The 19,329-nt window shown below is 41.2% G+C and overlaps 1 protein-coding gene and 1 long non-coding RNA gene across 3 annotated transcripts in view; one reads left to right on the top strand and one right to left on the bottom strand.

Moving 5' to 3' along the window:
• Positions 1-11,107: 11,107 nt before the first annotated feature.
• npy2rl (neuropeptide Y receptor Y2, like) overlaps positions 11,108-19,329 on the top strand; it is a 52,233-nt gene continuing 44,011 nt past the window's right edge. For both annotated transcript variants that reach the window (XM_028039244.1, XM_028039243.1), the window contains exon 1: positions 11,108-11,411. The gene's annotated coding sequence lies outside the window, so the exon portion shown is untranslated. The remainder of the gene's footprint in view (positions 11,412-19,329) is intronic.
• On the bottom strand, positions 14,370-15,350 carry LOC114157963 (uncharacterized). Its single transcript, XR_003598299.1, has 2 exons — positions 14,602-15,350; positions 14,370-14,461 (listed from the first exon to the last, which is right to left on the bottom strand). It is a non-coding gene; the product is annotated as an uncharacterized LOC114157963 (long non-coding RNA).

Here is a 19,329-nt window from a genome sequence, read left to right as displayed (position 1 = left end):
CATTAATCATAATTTGTTTGAAGAGTTAACTGACAGAAACATGAGATTAGCTTGAATTCCTTAAAGTCTGGTGAATGCACTCATCCTTTAGGTTTTATGTTTGTCTAAAACTCTGGGGAAAAACGACACCATTTGGAAACGTTTCTCTTATCTTCGCTTCTTTTGTCTTTGCAGAATTGGTTATTCATAAAACTTCAGTGAGTTTAATGTTGCTGTGACGCATTACTAGAGGCTTTGAAATGTAATGATGGAGGCTGAAAAGCAAATACTCAAATGTGTTGTTGCACAGAATAATTTGAGGGGCTTTAATCTTCTGGGACGGTTCTGAGCAGATCAACAGAACTCTGTCCCGCTCTCCTGCTTCTGTTGGACTTAATTAACTGGATTGGCTCCATTTTCTCAATTCACAAAGTAAACTTGAGAGAAAAGATGGATTTTTATCTCTACTGCAGAGACACAAAGGCAAACAAGTAAAAGAATGTAAGTTTAGGCAGAAAATTCAACATAAAGAACAGAATATTTTCGCTGTTTACTTCCTGAAGCTGCGTATTGTGATGCAATCAGGCGGTGATCACTGAGGAGTTTAGAAAAGTTTCCTCCTCACATTAATGGCCAGGTTACTTTGAATAAACTCAACCAGGATTTCATCTGACTAATGATTGAAGCCATGCAGCTTTACGTTTAACTGGAAAATTCCAACTTCATATTTGGAAAATTCAACTGGAATGCCCTCCAAAGTGAGATATCCCACTGGCAAACTGGAAACACTCCGACTACCTGTTCATGATGTTCACATCCAGTTCTGATCCGACCGACTGAATGGTGCAGTTAATCTGTTGCTAAAAATATATCAAATATGACTTAATAGAGATTTAACTTTGTAATTTTGTGCCTTGAAATTGGGCCTCTGCCTCTTTAAGAAGCTCCTGCTCTTTCTGAAGCCCCGCCTTCAGGAAGTCATCCCAACATGGCGCCTCTATTAACCCTTTAAGAACGTTTTTACCAGCGCTGCTCTGAGGAGTAGCTCCAGTCATCAGCTCAGCAGTTCCACCAGGTGTTTGCTAATTACTGCTGCTAGTCTGAAGGAGCTGAGCAGTTGCCATGGAGATTAAAGGATTCGTCTAACAAGCCTGAAAGACTCAAAGCAACACTCCAGTTATGTTTTGATGAGAGAGTAACATTATTACGCTTATAAAAGTTGATTTTATGTAACACTGCCCCTTTAAGAACTGCTATTTTGTTTTTTTGGAGAACTTTTTCTTTAAATAGCAAAATTACTGTAATTGCAGTTTATGTACTTTTGCTTTCTGAAGCATTTTTTTTCTTTTGCAATAATAGAATCACTTCAAACTTCAACTCAAAACCTTCGTTGCATCTTTGAAAGATGAACCGTCAGGACTGCAGCTTTGCTCCCGATGATGAAGAGCAGCGTGAAGCTGAGACCAGCAGCCTTGTGATGGAGGAACGTCGAGCTGATCCCGGCTCCGTTATTTAACGCTCATGTGAAGTTTGGCTCAAGGACACATCAGAACACGTTAATTAGAAACGGAGCGACGCGCCACTGATGCTGTTTTCATGTGAGCCGTCTTACTGGAAAACAATGTCAACGTCTTCGCCTTATTTCGATGTAACAGATGAGCGAGGATTTGTGAAAGCGTGTCCGCCTGCCGGGGGAAGCAAAGAAGCGTAAGTCTTTTTATCAGATGTGAGTGAGCGTCATCTCAAGACAGGCGGCTCTTCAGCTTCCCCTGGTTTTAGGAGGGAATATTTTCCCTGTGGGTTTCTGCTGCCATGAAGCTTTGAAGCTAAATGACAGGAGCAGTGAGGGATGGGATGTTCGCGGGCTTATTGGACCACTGGGCATTTATTTGATACATTTTAATGCTTTCAGTTCCTAGAAAGGCGGATTTATTTACAACCTGGCCGTTTTTAAAGCTCCACAATCCAACTACAGCATGTTCATGTATCAAAGTCTGATTCAAATGTAGAAACACGCAGAGCTGGAAATGTTATCGAGTTTTTCTGGATTTATTTTAAGCGTCTCCTGTCCTGAAAACGTCAGGTGGGTCTGGGTGCCGTTGTGTGTGAGGACAGATTTTCTCCAGGAAGATTAAAATATTCCTGCTGTTGCATAATGGAGTTTAATAAAATAAAGGCAAGATAAACCAAATCTGGTTTAGGGATAAAAGAAGAAAAGCCACAGTGGATTTGATTACTAAAGTTTGAAGAACCAAAATATGTTGCTAACTTAGTCGTTTATTTTATCGGTGGGACTGAATTCAAAAGTTTAATCAAGGTAATTTACGTAATTAATTAATTGCACTTTATTCTTAAACCTATATCAGCAAAATAACCATTACAATTTAAAATCAATTTTTGTTGCTAAGTTACTGAATAAATCGACATATGAGGTCAATGACAAATATATTTATTGTTTTTAATTTATGGAAATTCTTTGAACAAACCTTCAGAAAATGGATGCTGATGTCTGTGTGCTGCTACACGGTTAGCATTGAGATGCTACTTCAGCCTAGCCTTCACTGAGAGGCTAACTCCTTTTAGCACAACTTCAACACAATAGTCTTTCCCAACGTCCAATCAGATCGGTCAAGAAAGCAGCTCTTTTGTCCTTCGCTGCTGTTTGTAAATGTTGTTGGTGCGTCACATTTACAGGCGTACCAGAAACGCAAAACAAAGGTTCCAGTTCGGGACGTGTGATTAATTGTGTTAAAATGTTTAACATGTGATGAATTAATTTAAATTGGATTGTTTTAAATTCCTGCCCTGGTTTATTTCTATAACACACATGGGATTTATTAAAATCTCATCTCCCTGCATTCAGACGACCTCCAGGATCGTAAGCCTTGTTTTTCCAGATGACTCCATCACACCGTCTCCGCCAAGAGCTGCTTGTCTTTGGCAGAGAAGATTTCTCAACATTTTCATGGACGTAACTCTGCTGGTCAAACCACAAATGAATTTTCCTCACTGACGTGTCGCCATGTAGGAGAAATATTAAAGCGTTTCCATGGATTCCTGCATCACAAAAGAAAAACCTCAATAAACTCCTTGTGTTTACGCCGTATAAACCTTGTTTTGAATCCGTCCTGATGGCTGAAAACCTCTGTCACCTTCTGCAGGGATGTATGAATCCATCTTGTAATTTTTAGATGCATGTTTTGTTTGCCACACCTGAGTTTAATGAACGGCTCATTTCCAGGCCTCAGCAGAGCTGCATGACTTTCTGCTGAGGAAATCTGAAGCAGGTTCAGGTTTCTGGAGAAACACTGAACAGTTGAAGCTCTGGAGTTGCAGACGATGCTCCTCTGGTGTGAAAGCAGAGCGTCTCTGGTACTGACTGATCAGCATTTAAGAAAGCTCAAGCTGGACTTATCTTTTCTTTTTTAGCTCTAAAATCGAGACAATGCCTGGATGATCCATCATCGTTTGCATCTTTTTGCGTTTTTTCCCTTTTGTTTGATGCTGGATGAAATGCTGAAGCAGCAGTTTTACTCCATCAACCATCTGCCTGGTACCAGATAAGCTTCTCATTATCTCTGATTGCTTTTAATCTGCGCCATGTGAGAGTCAGAAACGTAATCTGAAGTTCATCTCCACGGGGATTGGAAATGCTCCGTTATGTTTCAGGAACATACGGCTCTTTGCTTATATTCAGCATTATGGAAAAGAAACACGCCTGCCATTGTTATGGTGCATTAGCTGCTGACAAGCATTGTGTTTGTTAGTGCTCTGCTCCTCGTCCGCAGTTCCTCCTCGTCTCGCTCCGACAGAGGAAAAATGTAAATGCTGAGGAAAACATCTGCCAGATGGATGAGAGCTAAACTCCACCTGGCAGCCAGTGGAAAAACATCGATCTAACCTGCTGCTAAAGAAAGCAGGTGCATCCGAACCAACCACAACTTTATTTTTCTGTAAAGAATTGTTTTCTTCCATTAATGCAGCCTGCAGGGAAAACGTCTACGTGACAGTAATGAATATAAATACTGAGAAACTCTGCAGAAATGGAGAATAAACCAACAGAGTCGACAGACCGGGATAAAAATAAATAACACCGGTCACGTCTCCTGGATCTGGAGGAGCAGGAAGTAGGAAGAGTTTAATTAAAACTAACAAAATCTTGAATTTACAGAAGACAGAAGGGAAGTGATGACTGGTAACGTCTCATCAGAACAGACAGAAGTTACATATGGAGTACCACAAGGCTCCATCCGAGGACCAGCTCAGGTTATAACAGGAAATAAGATTAGCTACCATAACTACGCAGATGACACACAGCTCTACATTACGATGCCACCAGGTAACCTTTGACCCCATCCAATCACTGAACAGATCAATGTGTGGATGTGCCAAAACTTTCTCCAGCTGGACAGAAACTAAAGTTATTATCTTTGGACCTAAATAGGAACGATCTAGAGTTATAGATCTAAAGTCAGTGCACAGCTTCAGTTAGAGATCAGGCTGACCTCTGACCTCTGACCTGAACCTTCAGAGCCACATAAAGACGGTTCCAAAGTGGACCTTCTGCCAGCTGCAGAACATTTCCAGGATCAGAGAACTAAAGTCTCAGATCAGAGAAACTCATCCAGGCGTTGATTGATTCCTGCAGCAGCGTCTTCACAAACCAACAGTCCAGAATCCTGCTGGTCCAGAACCTGCTGCTGGTCCAGAACCCTGCTGGTTCAGAACCTGCTGCTGGTCCAGAACCTGCTGCTGGTCCAGAAACTTGCTGGTCCAGAACCTGCTGCTGGTCCAGAATGGATTAAACCTGCTGACCTCTCATTTTCTGGTTCTGCTCTACATCCAGAACCAGAACCGAACATGGAGAAGCAGCATTCAGCTTCTATGTGCCACAAATCTGGAACAAACTTTGAGAAAACTGCAAAACAGACGAAACACTGACTTCCTTTAAATGAATTCATTCTAGTCTGGAGTGCAACTTTTGATTACATTTTATTTTACCACAGTTTTTTTTTTGCTCTTTATTGATTTTATTGTTTGTTTTTTGCCCTGTTGGTGAAATGTTTTACACATGAAGACATTATTTGTTACTTTCTGTTGGTCTGTCTCATGAAATCCCAGTGGAAATCATTTAAAGTCGTGTTTGCAAGGCACCAAAATTCACAGCTATTTTTATTTCAGGCAACTTCTCAAACGTGTTTTCTGTTTGTGTTTTAGTGTATTAATATTCAAGTACTGGAAAAATGTAGATTTTTTAACTAGAATGTGGCTCCGTGCAGCAGAACCTGACGAACTGAATCTAGAAACATCTTAGCAACATTTCTAGGCTCTGGCAACGACAAGAAAAGAAAGTGGAAAGATGCTGCAGCATCTCAGAAACGCTTCACAGCCTGGAGGTAAACGCTGCACATAGAGCAACTTAGAAACATTTTATTTGTTCTCCAGGTTTCCCTCCTGCTGTCATCATGTCCTCCTGTTTTCATCCCACCGTCTGTCTGAGCTGGCAGGAACTTTATATCCAAACCGGAGATGCTGATGAGGAAAAGAATCTGCAGTGACAAATATAGACCCTGCACTCCTCCACCGCTCACATATTTTCTATATTTCATGCTAACCATGAAAGATGTAATTCTCTCTGACTGAAGTGTCCTACAATCTTGTGAGCGGGATGGAGGGCGAAGGCGGTTCTGGACCGCTGCTACGCCACAGAGCGTGTGTGGGGCAGATGAAGCCATAAGTCTGATTTTCACACTCGGCTGCTGGCCTGACAGGAATAATCTGTCTTCTGACGAAACGTCGCGCAGCAGAGGCTGATGGGTTTCCCTACGGATCCAGACCCATCCAGACGGATCTAGACCCATCCAGACGGAGCCGGACGGATCCAGGCGGATCCAGACGGATCCAGACGGATCCCACCGTCAGGACGAAACCTCAACAACTCTGCCAGCTTATTCTGCTGAACAACTTCATGTTTCTAAATAACAAAAACAACACAGAAAAAACTCAACTTTTAGTATTTTTGGTTTAGTTTCAAGTGAAAATATTTTAGTATGTATGAAATAAATTAAAACTAAGTTCCAAGAAACTTTACAGGAAGATATCAGAACGTGTTTTAAGTCAGTCATTCTTTAATGATGATGTAAAATAACTAGTTGCACTGACAGATTATTTCACTTATTAACCAGATTATCGGTGAAATAATCTGCCAGTGGAACCAGAACCTTTTCCATCATTATTAAAGAATCGTTTCTTTAAAACAAACTCCTTTACGTTGCTGAAAAGTTACTTGTAATTTAGTTTTGCTTTATTTAAAGTGTAATAAGATATTTTAACTACAAATTAGACAAAAATACTTAAGATTTTGGTTTTTTACAGCGAATAATTTAACAGTATCCGTTAATACAAACTGTTGCCTTTTTACTCCACTTAGCTCATCTTATTTTTAGTTTTCTTAATTTTAATCCTTTGACTTTTCTTCACATCATTTGGAAACAATTTTACTTTCACTAATAAATATAGCCCACACTTCTTCTGTGGTTTATTTGATTTCTCAAAAATGTTAGACGATCCACGATGAAGATCATTCATCTTTTGTTTCCATCTTTTATTATTCTCTATGTTTCCAGGTCTGAAAGAAATTGTTTGACAGTTCTTGAGTTAGTTTTAGTTTCTATAGAATGGAATTATTAATGTTCATATGTTGTTCATATGAATTTCCAAATGTTGTGAATTTTGAGCAAACCTTTAAAATGTTGTAAAAAAGAAAATGTGAATTAAATTTGATTCCATCTACTGGTTTGGAGCAAATCAACCAGGACACAAAACGTGACTCTATCAGAGGTCGACAAACAGGAAGTAAATGTTAAACAGGAAGTTAACGTTGCTAGCTAGAATAAACGGCGCCAATCAAGCTGGAGGTTTGGATTTAGTAATTTTTCCAAGTGTCATGCCTCTGGTAAGGCACAGACTCATCGGTGGATGGGAAAGTTTTTTACATCTGAACTTATTCAGTAAATGTAAAAAGTGCATGAAGAATCATTAATGGAAAATGGTTGACATGTTTTCTGGTTCTAACAGTAAATGATGAATTAATTAACACTTTATGAAAACATTGTTTAATCAGGGTCATAAAGTTCAGTTTTATTTTCTCCTTCTATGCCGTCATGCAGTTTGACATGAATAAAATATGTGTTGAATGTTGATGCTGTGTTATCTGCAGACTAACAGCCACACTCCAGCAAACTTCATATTTCACTTTAAATTAGCTCCCTGCCTTCTCACACACACACACACACACACACGCACACACCCACACACACACACACACACACACACACACACACACACACACACACACACACACACTCTCTCTCTCTAACACATATCTGCCACGTCATACACAAACTGGGTGAGACATGTTTCTGCTCCAGCAAACCAAACTCACACAGGCAACAAGCAGCATCCTGGTCACATGTGGGAGCAGTGGATCGGAACCGGGCCACCCAGCGCCGCTCACGCATAGCTGATTGATCTAAACAGAGACCGGTGGCGGCGACGGCGGCGACGGCGGTGGCTGGTGGTCGCCACATTCCTCAGCTCTGCTTACACTCAGAAACACTCCCACTTCCAACTTCATTATGCTTTTATTGTGAAAAGACTGCATCGGTTTTACAATGGCTGCTGGGAGATAAGGAGTTGCCTTGTCAAGGACGTTATATTTTTAATGAGACAATAAATAGAATAAAACTATTTGAAAGTTTGACCAGATTTTTCTGCATCCCCAGAAAGTTTAAAACCGTTTGAAGTGAAAGTTGATCCGGTTCATTTGGTCAGAAGGAAGAAACTGAACTCCTGCTTCACCCTTTATGCCTTTTCTCAACTTTTTCTTACTTTTTCAGTCTTCTTGCCCAAAGCTAAAGAGAAAACTTTATTCCATGACACGAATCAGGAGATTGTTGGTTTCTGTTGTGATAGAAAAGCTGAAACCTTGAGAACGTGCCGCGCCGCGCCGCCTGTTCATCATCCGCCTGAGCTGCACGTTAAGCTGGAGTTCTTCCTCCAATTTAAATCTACTAAACAGGCAGGACGTTTCTTTGAGTCCAATTATCTCTCCAAGAACCCAAAACAGGATGACAATGATGAGGAGAGTCACTCTGTAAAAAAACAAACTAACTAACATTTGGAGGTTTGAATAAACGATCAGGTTTAATGAGCTTCAGCAGATTTATTGAACATGACTGACAGGTTCTGATTTAACCTGATGAACATATTCAGCTGATTCTGGACCAAAATGTTGTTGTGTGGTTGTTAGGTCAGGGCTGTTCCAGTTGTTTTTTATTATTCTTATGAGAACATGTAGAATGAAACAAGAACAATTCAAAACTCCATATTTGTTAGAAGATTTGTCGAATGAAAATAGGTTTAAATTTGCTTTAACACACCTGATAGTCCAGCAGACTCAGTTTGATTCAGGACTAAAGTTGTAATATTTGTTACATTTCCTGTTTCCTCACCTGTAGGGGGCGCTGCACTGAGAACCACTGAAGAAAACAACATGAAAACCTCAGAAGACACTGAGCAAAAATTTTCTTCTTCATGACATGTAAACAAAAATGGAGTAGCATCAGATTTTAGCAATTGGAGGGTTTTTCTTTTGTCTCTGGCAAAAAAAAAAAAACACAAGAAATTTCTCCTGGTGGTTAGACTCACGTTTGTTTTGGTTGTATTTACCCAGAATGCCCTGTTCTGGAGTCCACTTCCTGCTTTTGGAGCGACCTCCAGTCAGTTTGGTGCTGACACATCCGTTCAAACTGCGCCACAGTTCAACAGAAACGAGATCGAGGTTTGGAGACGCTCTTTTGGTTTGGTTTGGTTTGAATACGCGTTCTCACCTCCCAAACCGGAACCGGACTTTCTATCAAAATGGACTGGAGTTGGATTAAAGTGGACTAAACAGATCTGACGTGAATTAACACCAAAACATTCAGGCTTTCTTTACCTGCTGGGCCTCCTCTCTCAAACAAGGACATTTACCACCAGCTGTGTTTCCACTGATTTTATAAATGCACAAGTTGGAATTATGAAAATAAATGAGTTTATTAGAAACACGACAATTTAAAAAACAAGTTTTTCCAGAAAGGGTTTTGTGTTAGGATCAGATGTTTTTTCGGCTGTACTGAAATTTGCGTATTTCGCAAAACCGCATTCGTAACACACTCCGGTGATCGACAAGCAGATGTTACCACTGACAGAAAAGACGAAGAAGACGACAGGAAGTGGTTGGAGGATGATGGGAGCAGCATTGATTTATCAGGTGCACAAACTTATTCATGTGATTTTAGTTACGTTTTTTAAACACACCAATTGTGAAACAGTGTAGCCAGTGTTTTTAGCCATCTAGATCTTTTTCAGACGTATTTGCTCCAATGATTTGAAAGAATACAGAGCTTTCAAATTAAAACTCAAAGGACTTACTCAAGTATTAACCACAAGCTTTGACAAACTTGAAAGCTTTGCCTCTGGATTTATTCCCCTGAAATGAACAGAGCTTCCCTGTTACAGTGTTTGTTCTTTCAGATTTTTAGCCTCGTTGAACTCAGTAATGCGTTGAAGTGACTGAAGTTTCTCTCCGGCCCAAATGGGTCAGATCTGAAAGACATGGGATCGTTTATTTTTCTGTTTAGTTGAGCAGAGCATGAAAACCTTTTATCTTCATACTAAGACGATCACTGAAGACTGAAGCACATGTAAGTTTATTGCTTCATTTTCCTCAGGAAATATTGGATTTTTAAATTGGTTTTATTCATCTTTAAAAGTAATCTCTGCACAGAGCGCGGATTAAAGTGCTAATTAAACGGCCCTACAGCAGAGTATTGATCAAGGTTCACCTAAATCCCCTGAAAATCATTGAATGTTTTTTAAAATTCTCCCTTTTCTCTCAAATAATCTGAGCTTAAAAATCTACAAGGACCAAAACAGAAGGCAGCTTAACGTGATTTCACAAAGCAATGACAAAACCTGAAACCTCCATTATTCTGCAGCGTTTGTCTCAATCTAAAGCATAAATAGACATTTGTATTTTCTTTTAACATGTAAACAAAATGAAGGGAGTTTAACCTGATCAGTTTGAGCTTTGGGCTAATGAGCCGCAGGACGGACGGAGCTGCCAACATCAGAAACATGATTCCCGCTCAGCAACAGGAAGGACAGACGGACGCTTTCAGGAGGAGCAGCGTTTTATTTGTTGGTGTTTATTTTCCTGAAAGTTCAAAATTATGAAGAGAAAAGAAGTTCTTATAGGAGTTAGAGATGAAGTTTCTGTTCTTCGGTTTTTGTAAAGCAGCTCAAAGTCAGGCAGATTGGATGGAGAAAATCTGAGAAGATCATCAAGTTTTTCTACAGATTATCAGTTGGAATCAGGTCTGAACTTTGACTGGACCATTCTAAACCGTTTCATAGCAGCTCTTTGTCCTAAAATTAGCAGCATTTTTAGCTCCGTCCATCTTCTAATTGACCTGAAGAAAAGTCTCTCCACAGCATAACACTGCCACCACCGTGTGCCACTGTGGGGATGGTGAGTTCAGGACGACGTGGATCCAGTTTGTTGGTTAAAAAGTGTTCATTGCAGTAGAAACACAGGAGTTTGATATTAGTAAAGATTAGGTCAGATTTCACCACCAACAGTTTCCATAAATCATAATTTATGGCAGAAGAATCTGCTCTGAGCGTCACCTGAACGCACCATTTATCAACCTGACACGGTGGTTGCTGCGTCATGCTGAGGGAAATACTGACCTTCAAACGAAGATGGATGGAGCTGCAAGGAAACTGGACAACAACTCCACATGTTCTGAGTTCGGTTCTGTTCCGGGTTTCATTTGGAACCAGATGAAACTCAAATTTTATCTGGAGATAAAAACTCCAGTTTTTATTCTTAATATTTAGACATTTTCTGTGTAAATATTTTCACCCAGAACAGTTCTCCTTTTTATTCACCTCCGTTCATTTAGTAAAATCTCTCACTTCTTCCTCTCCTCTCTCTCTCGTCCCTTTACGGAATGAAACCCCTCCTCCTCCCGCCGCCCCCCCCTCGGCTCTGACGCGCTGTGCGTAAAAGCGCTTCAGTTGCGTTTGTGTGTCCAGAGCTGACAGAGTCGAATCGTGGCAGCAGCAGCAGCGGGGATGGTTTAACTCCACAACTTCAGCCTGTCTGCGGCCGGTTCCCCCCCGCGTGGGTCGGTGGGTGAGTCCGCGCGCCCTGAGGTCCGGGACTAGGAGCCGGTGACGGACATGAAGGAGGAAACGCGCGGCGGAAGTCACACCGACTCGGACTGAGTGGGAGACTCCGGCGGCGCGTGGATTTTGGCTCATCCTGTCCTGTGATTTCTGATGGCAGCGGAGCGTGGCGTGGCTGCCCCCGGAGACACGCGGAGGTCAGTGTGCCGCGCGCGCACCACACCACGGGCTTCATGTGTTCACACACGCACACACACACCCGGACACGCAGTCACACCGAGGCGCTGAAACACACACACGTGCTCAAATTTGGGCGCGCGCGCGCGTTTTCCAAGTATTTGACAGCACGCGCGTGCACGGCAGGAAAAGAACGCACGTGCGTAATGCAACTACAGGAAAAAATAACATCTGTTTCCTGAAAGCTTCTGATGATTTTTCTTTAAATTAAATAATATATCTCCACTATTGGATAAACATTAAAGCAAAATTTTATTCTTTATTTTTTTTAAATATAATTTTGATTTAATTCCTGCCAATATGACAAAAATCTCAGTGTTTAACATCAATTAGGATTTTTTTTGTTTTGAAACATTTAATCACAAGTTTTTATTTTATTTAAATATGAAATTTGAACCAAGTCAACAACTAATTTAGTTTCTCATTTTTCTTGTATATGTTTTACTTAAATGTTGAATTTGGAGAGGTTGTAACCAAGGCAACTGCATCTGCACTTCAGATGCACTTCATTAAGTAAATAATGAAATATTTTTCATAATTTAGTTGAAAAAAGTGTTACTTAGGAATCAAAGTTTAATATTTTGCAGCTGATACAAGATGGTGAAATATGTTTTGTACAAAAATCAAGAAAACCAAATGAATTGTGTGATGCTCTTTTTCAGTTACGTCATCAAATGAATAAATTTATTACCACTGTATTTTTTCTATGTTTGTATTTTATTTCCACTTGGAAACAAGAAGTTGAGGAAGTGAAACTGTTGTTGAATCGTTGGTAGAAAGTCCCAGTCTTCATGGTTTTATTTTGTGTGCGTTTGTGCTGCAGGTTTCCTGCATGTTGGTGTCAAAGCTGCGGTTTGTGTTCAGACTTTGGGTTGTGGGCAAACAATGAGCCGGGCTGGAGCTGCTGGACTGGACCCACAGCTGATTTGCTGTTAAATGAGAGAGAAACAACAGGCTGTGATTGCCAGAGATGTTTGCTGCTGCTCTTATCCGCTCCCAGATAAGAAGAGCTGCGGTTTAATTATTAAGCCATCACTTCCAGCTGGAGCGTCGCCGGAGACAGAGCGGTGCAGCGCGTCCGAGAGGCTGCGCTCCGCTCCGTCCTGCAGCTCCTTATCTCACCAGGCATCACGTCAGCGCAGGCGTAATGAGGCGCGGCGCTGATACACTCACACCTGGAGCGGCGGCTCACAGGGAGGACGGTCTGCTGGGTTATTTTACAGCAGCTCCAGCTCTCTCTGGGTTTGGGTTGTAATCCCACTGCTTGATCTGTGTGACCTAATCTGATTTGGAAATTAATCTAATAATTATAAACAACAAATCCGAGGTAATCCAGATTGGAAAGCAGAGTGAGCGCCGCTGGTTTCTGAGCAGGAAGCCATTTTTCTTTCCAGTTTTTTCTGCAGCAGCAGCTGTTTTGTTGAGGGTTTGCTTTGGAACCATTAATCTGTCAAATTTCTCATTTATTCAGTTTAATGTCAGGGATTTCTGCTGCAGCCTGCTGATGTCCTCCTGCATTGCTGTTGGGCCAGTCAGGGAAGAAATATGGAGTTTGCTGTTTCTTCCAGTCGGTTTGCAGTAATTTACATCCCCTGCATTTGGACTTGCAGTCGTCTCATGAAAAATGCCTTTAATCCCGGTTGCACTGACCTCCTGAGGCGCCGGAGGGAAGAAAAAAATCCTTGGCGCGTTTTAACGGGCTGCGTTATTTCCCCTGACGCCCCGAGCCAACAGGGCCTCTGTCGACGGAGGCATTTATCACATCCACATTACCTGGAAACAGTTTGAAATCATTCGTCAACGGGTTTGAAATGCCCAGGTTTCCGTTTCACACCTTTCTAAATCAGCAGCGTTTACAGGTTTGAATTTCGAAGTGAGTTGATTTGGACTTCAGATATTCCTGTGACTCAGTGACGATGAGAGACGCTGCAGATTGAGCTCTGATTGCTCAAACCAGGCAACATGCAGGCGGAGGCAACATCTTCACTGGAAACAGACACGCAGCTCTTTTGTCTTTTTGTTGCTTTGTGCAGCTAAGAGATGAAAATGTTTTTCACAGAAAAAGCCTCTTGTTGAGAATGTCTCTAAATAAAGACGTCTGTTCATGTCTTGTTGTGGTTGAAAGATAAAAGTCAAGAAAAAAACATCTTACGTTTCCACTGTAATGATTGATTTTACCTTCTGGTACAGTGATGGCAGCTTCGCTAAAGATGTTGGTACAGAGATGTAATTTTGAAGTGAAGCTAGTTGTTTGAAACAGAAACGTCCTGCAGAAAATGTCTGGACACGTCCATCTGTTTAACCAGACCAAGCTTCACCTGCTGGTGTGTTTTAAACGGGCAGTGTTAAACATTTTATAGCACGATCAAGTAGCTGTTACCTTTAGTTGTAGTGAAAATGCTAATACAACTTAAAAGAAATTTAATTTTACAAACTGACGCCTTGAAATTGGGTCGCTGTCTCTTTAAGAAACTCCTGCTCTTTCATTTTGCCATTTAAAACTGTTTTCAGGAGCATTGGACTGAAAACGGTTCAGTTCAATGAACTGATTCATATGATGAGCTCAGCAGGTTTGCAGTTCCTCCAGGTGTTTGCTAATTGCTGCTGCCGCTAGTCTATAGGAGCTGTAAGATGGGCTTATTCTGCAAAATGTGGATTATTTCCCATTAGTTGCCTATAAATGATCAATCAAGACAATTGTGGCTGAAAAATCCAAAATTTAATGCAGCCATAAAAGTGATTGTTCATAATTTTAGATATAAACAGTAATGTAGTTGAATCGTTTCAGATCAGTAACGTCTTAATGCATGAAGTCCTTGTCTTTCTACCTTTGCCTACTTTTCAGCTACAACAGAAAATCACCTTTTAAAATGACTGAATTGTATCTAATGTGACCTCAGTGCTTTCAAAACATCAAATCAATACAGAAAGTTTATTTAATTTGACCTCCATTATTGTCTGTAACCAATGCAGGTTTATGTAATCAGAGTCCATTTCTTCTGGTCATCATCTGAGATGAAGTGAAATTAAAATAATTCATTCAGTTCAGTTTATTTATGAATTTACAGCAAATGCCGTTTCTAGCTTTAAATTGAAGAATAAACTTTTTATCAACAGAAATACAAACTTAATCCAGACATACAGACTCACCGCTGATCCATACGATCCAGTTTGATCCTCAGCTGATGGAGGGCGGAGTGGGTTGGTGGGTGCAGAGCTTAATGGTGCGGCGGGAAGGAGAAGCTTGTGATGTCTGGGACTCCAGTGGAGTGAAGCTGAAACGGGGAGAAGTGCTCATGTTCACGATGCGCTGCGGCGGCAGAGAGAGTAAAAACACGACCCGCCACAGGAAGCGCAGGACAGTAATCCAGCTGAGTCGTAGTGAGGATGGGTTAGCACAGCTCATAAAATAAAAATATAAGACCTGCATCCACTCAAAACCTGAGGTTTTTAACCCTGACTTCTTATATTTGTCCAAATAATCTACATCTGCAGAAAAAACGTCACTTCAGTCTGGTTGAGTTTTAGAAAGTCCGTTTGGATTTTAAACAGTAACTTCCTGTCCAGAGAACTTGTCGTCCCAGAAAAGGCGGGAGTCGTCATAGCAACCAGTGACTCAGCAAATTCTTTTGTTCTGGTGGATAAATTCCATCATGGCCGCTTAGCGACTGCGTTTAAATGTTCTGCTGTGTTTTCTTTTTATTAAAACACAGTAAAGAACTGAGGGACATGATTTATTTTTTAAACGCTTCAGCTTCAGTTTCTGCTGTTAGTTAAACTAAAACAAAGCGTGACAAGCAAGTGGCGGCTTCCTGCATCCAGGTGTTCTCCCACCCAGAGGCCCGACATGTGACGGATCAGAGAGTGACTGGTAACCGGCGCTGCCTCGGCCTGCCGGACCGCCGTCCCCCTCCGGGCGCGGCACCCCGCGGTGACCGCTGCATCTGTTCACATGGTTACATAACCAGGAGAAAGCCTGCAGCGCCGCCCCACCGTCCGCCCACCCTCCTTCTGTTACCGTGGGTTGTCAGATCCCAACACACATCCACAGCCCAACGCCTGGGAAGCTGAGACCAGGCTGCACTGAGGTTTATTTACTTATGTTCTGTTCTTTCACCACGACGTAACGACTGAATCTGGGATACAGATGTCAGGGAGTTAAAGTCACAGGAATCAGTGTGAGGGGTTTATCACCACACAAACAGACACACACACACACACACACACACACGCCAACACGGACACAAACAGAGCGAGAGTGATCTGATGACTGCTGGCAGCTGAGCTTCATCCCCACGCGGCGGCTAGCGTTCTGCTTTAGCCCCGCCCCCCCCCCGCCACATCTCCATCTCCCGTCTGTCAGTGGGAGACTCCGCCCCCTGCTCCGGGGGGCGCATAACCCCGCGGACCCCGTCACCACCCCGTCACCACGCACGTGATCCGACGGCTGCCTCCGGGCGACAGCGGCACATATTGCCATCAAAGTCGCCGTCTAAAAGATTCTCTGGAGTTTTTTTTGTTTTTGTCTCATCATATGTTGAAGGTCTGGATATTTATCCTCTCAGGCTCACAACGAACACGACAAGAGAGAAAGATCAGATATGAGGATTAGTTCTCTGTAGCTGTTAGCATGGTGATGAAGAGGAGGGAGCCAGATCTGGGTTTATCTTCATCGCCCTCTTTCCTCTGGCTGTCTTCTTTTTCTTCCTGTTTCAGTGTCCTCCAACTGTCAACACCGACTACTCGCGTCACAGGACACAAGAGTAAAAAAAATACTTTTTACTCTTTCCTTAAAGGAGACGTTGACACGGCATCCGCCGGTCTCAGGGAATCGACCCAAACACAAAAGGATTTCAGTTTCTGCTGGTTCCGAACGGAGCGGCTCGCCTCGGAGCAGCAGGGAAACCCAACGGTTGTCACCTGCAGTCTGACAAACTGCTTTAATCGATTAACAATCGATTCCACTACAAATATGCACAAATCTTTCAGTATCCTACAAATGTTGAAAATAACCCAAACAATTTCACAGCCGCCGTGTTTTCATTAAACGAGAAATTAAATAAAAATCACATGTGAATAAGCTTGTTCGCATGCGGTTTTTATTGAAAATCATGACAGCGACAGACAGTTAAATAAAGTTGGATATTATAACTAGTTACATTTACTCAGTTGTATTTGAGTATTTTTACTACGCTGTACTTTTTACCTTTATTTGAGTAATTTTATTATGAAGTATTTCTGCTCTTACTTGAGTAAATTACTGAATGAAGAACAAACATGTTTGAACCAAAAATTCACCAGACTGCAGTTTTTGATTCCTAAGTTTTTATTGAAAGAGACTGAAAAAAATATTTTGCCTGATTTTGTTATTTTTTGTCACTTATATTAATTATTGTCATTTAAATTTCCACTTAAGGTAATATTTTGATCTGATTGTGTAATTCTTAAATATTAAGTGACTATTAATTTGATCAGTTACCCAGTACTTGAGTATATTTTTTATGAAATACTTTTTACTTTTGCTTGAGTACAATTTTTGGGTTCTCTGCCCACCTCAGCAGTTATATGACATATATTTTGATAATTCAGCCAATCAGAGGAGACGTCGGCGTCTTATTTAGGCGTTGGATCGACAAGCCCCGCCTACTTGGGAGCGTTTCCGTTTGCGACGTTTTGGGGAAATTGTAGTTGCCAATTTTACAGAAGAGCTTTCAAAAGTCAAACTCAACTTTTTCTAGGCACAAAAATAAAAACAAACCGTCATCTTAATACTACTTCCTGTTTTCTTCTTTGTAGTTTCCGCCAGTAGTAACATCCGGCTGTTGATCATGTGACTTGTGTGATTTGGAAAACGTGTTTCCGTTGAAGCTTTACAAAACAAATCTGTTTTAATTCGTCTGAAAAAATTCTAGCACAAAACTTTTTATTGGGAAATGTGTTTTTTCAGAACATTAAGCAAATTTGTGCAATCTTATGTTTCCCGTTCCGGTCCCTGGATCGTTTGGTTCTGCGCTGCAGAGAACGCATCATTCTGCACTCCACTCTGAGAAGCGACATGGCCTCAGTAATACTCCTCTGCTCCTGTAAAGGAAGTTTGTGCTGCTGTTCACAGCAGCATCAGGAGGAGGAAGGCATGAAGGCTTGTAGACGGCAGCATCAGTGATGCTAACGCTGTCACACAGCAGGCGGCCACACGCGTCTCTGCTGCTCATGCAGCTCACCGAGCCGCTGCGAGGCTGAAACACGACAAAATGTCTCACAGTTCTGCTGCTTTCCCGTCAGAGTTTTCTTATTTCTGACCCTTTTTCCGTTTCCTTACAGAAAACTAAAAACAAAACGCAGGGAGGGAGATTTCACAGCACTGAAGTTCTGCTGGAAAAGGCTCAGAGCTTGAAAATGACAGGCCTAATTTAATTAAAGGTGGACGTTCTTACTGGGAATTTGGAATATCCAGCATAAGAAACGCAACACAAAATCCAGGACCAGCAGGGGGCGCTAATGCAACAACCTGTCAAGTGTAAACATGAACGAGGGAGAGTGAGCCTTCAATTAAAATAGTCGTGCGGTGAAATACGAATATTTGTTAACTAATTAGAAGTTAAACCTCCAGGAATTTATTGTTTAGGTTTTAATAAACAGATGTTGGTTTATTTTCTACAGCAAATACATTTAAAATAAGACAAAACTGATAAGTAACTATTTGTCAGGAACTTGTTTTAACAACAATTCCTTAATATTAATGAAAAGGTTCTACTTCTATTGGCAGATTATTTTTATTTATAACATAGGAAAAATATCTTGTTTTAAGTGAAATAATTTGTAACTTTTTCATCAATATTAAGGAATCATTGACTTAAAACAATCAGCTAAAAATCGCTGAAATGTTACTTTCAAGTTAGTTTTGTTTTATTTCAAATGCACTAAGATATTTGCACTAGAAACTGGACCAAAATTAGTTGGTGATAGTTTGTATTTTTGCAGTGCAGAGTTCAGCATCAGTATTTACAACAGTTACATTTTGGCTAAAAATCTTGATGTTTTGATGTTATTATCATTGTCAGGAGCTTTAATAACATCAGTGCGGCTGAGAACGGAGCGGGCCGTCTCTGTGCCGTGCACAGCGCCGCAGCCATCCAGTGAGGCGGATTAAGTCAAAGCAGGAGCGACAGGAACGCTGCGTCTGTCTGAAGTCGGAGCGCTGATTTGGGAATTATGTTTAAACTAGGAGTTAGGAAACTGCTGAGATTGTGGAAGTGCTAAATATATCGACTTTTTTTCTTTAAATACTTAAAAATGTTGACTAATTTTAGTTCTTTGTATTTTACTGGTTTAGTGGGATTCACACTTAGAGAAAGGAGCCACGTAGATATTTCTGAGTTTACTGGGTGAAATCCGACTGTCTGAGTGGGAAAACCATCTTTAGTGGGAGTTCTCGATACGTTCTTACTGGGAATTTGGATTTAAGAAACGCAACACAAAATCTAGGACCAGCAGGGGGCGCTAATGAACAAGAAAGAGTGAATTATTAATTAAACAGCAGAAAACGAGGAGTAAAAGGAAAGTTTAACAAAAAAGTGAAAGATTTGAAACTAAATATGAAAATAAATCATAAGATTTTCTCAACTGGATCTTGTCAGTTTTCAGAGTTTATTTCTGCAGCTGGACAGAAAACCAAAGTACTGGAGGGAACTGGAGAAGGTTCTGGTTGCAGTGGAGTGAAGTCCTCTCAGGTTGAAGCTTTTCTTCAGGTCGTTTCATCCGAACATTTCCCAGGCGGAGCATCGATTCAGGCGTGTCACACCTTCCTCCTCGCTGTCTCAGGTGTGACTTCAGTTTCAGGTGTTACTGGTGAGACGTTCTGGTACAGAAAGAGCTTCA

This window comes from Xiphophorus couchianus, chromosome 14 (assembly GCF_001444195.1).
Source record: "Xiphophorus couchianus chromosome 14, X_couchianus-1.0, whole genome shotgun sequence".
NCBI classification, from domain to species: Eukaryota; Metazoa; Chordata; class Actinopteri; order Cyprinodontiformes; family Poeciliidae; genus Xiphophorus; species Xiphophorus couchianus.
The sequence above is the reverse complement of the archived record's forward strand: the minus strand, read 5'-3'. Positions and strand labels throughout refer to the sequence as shown.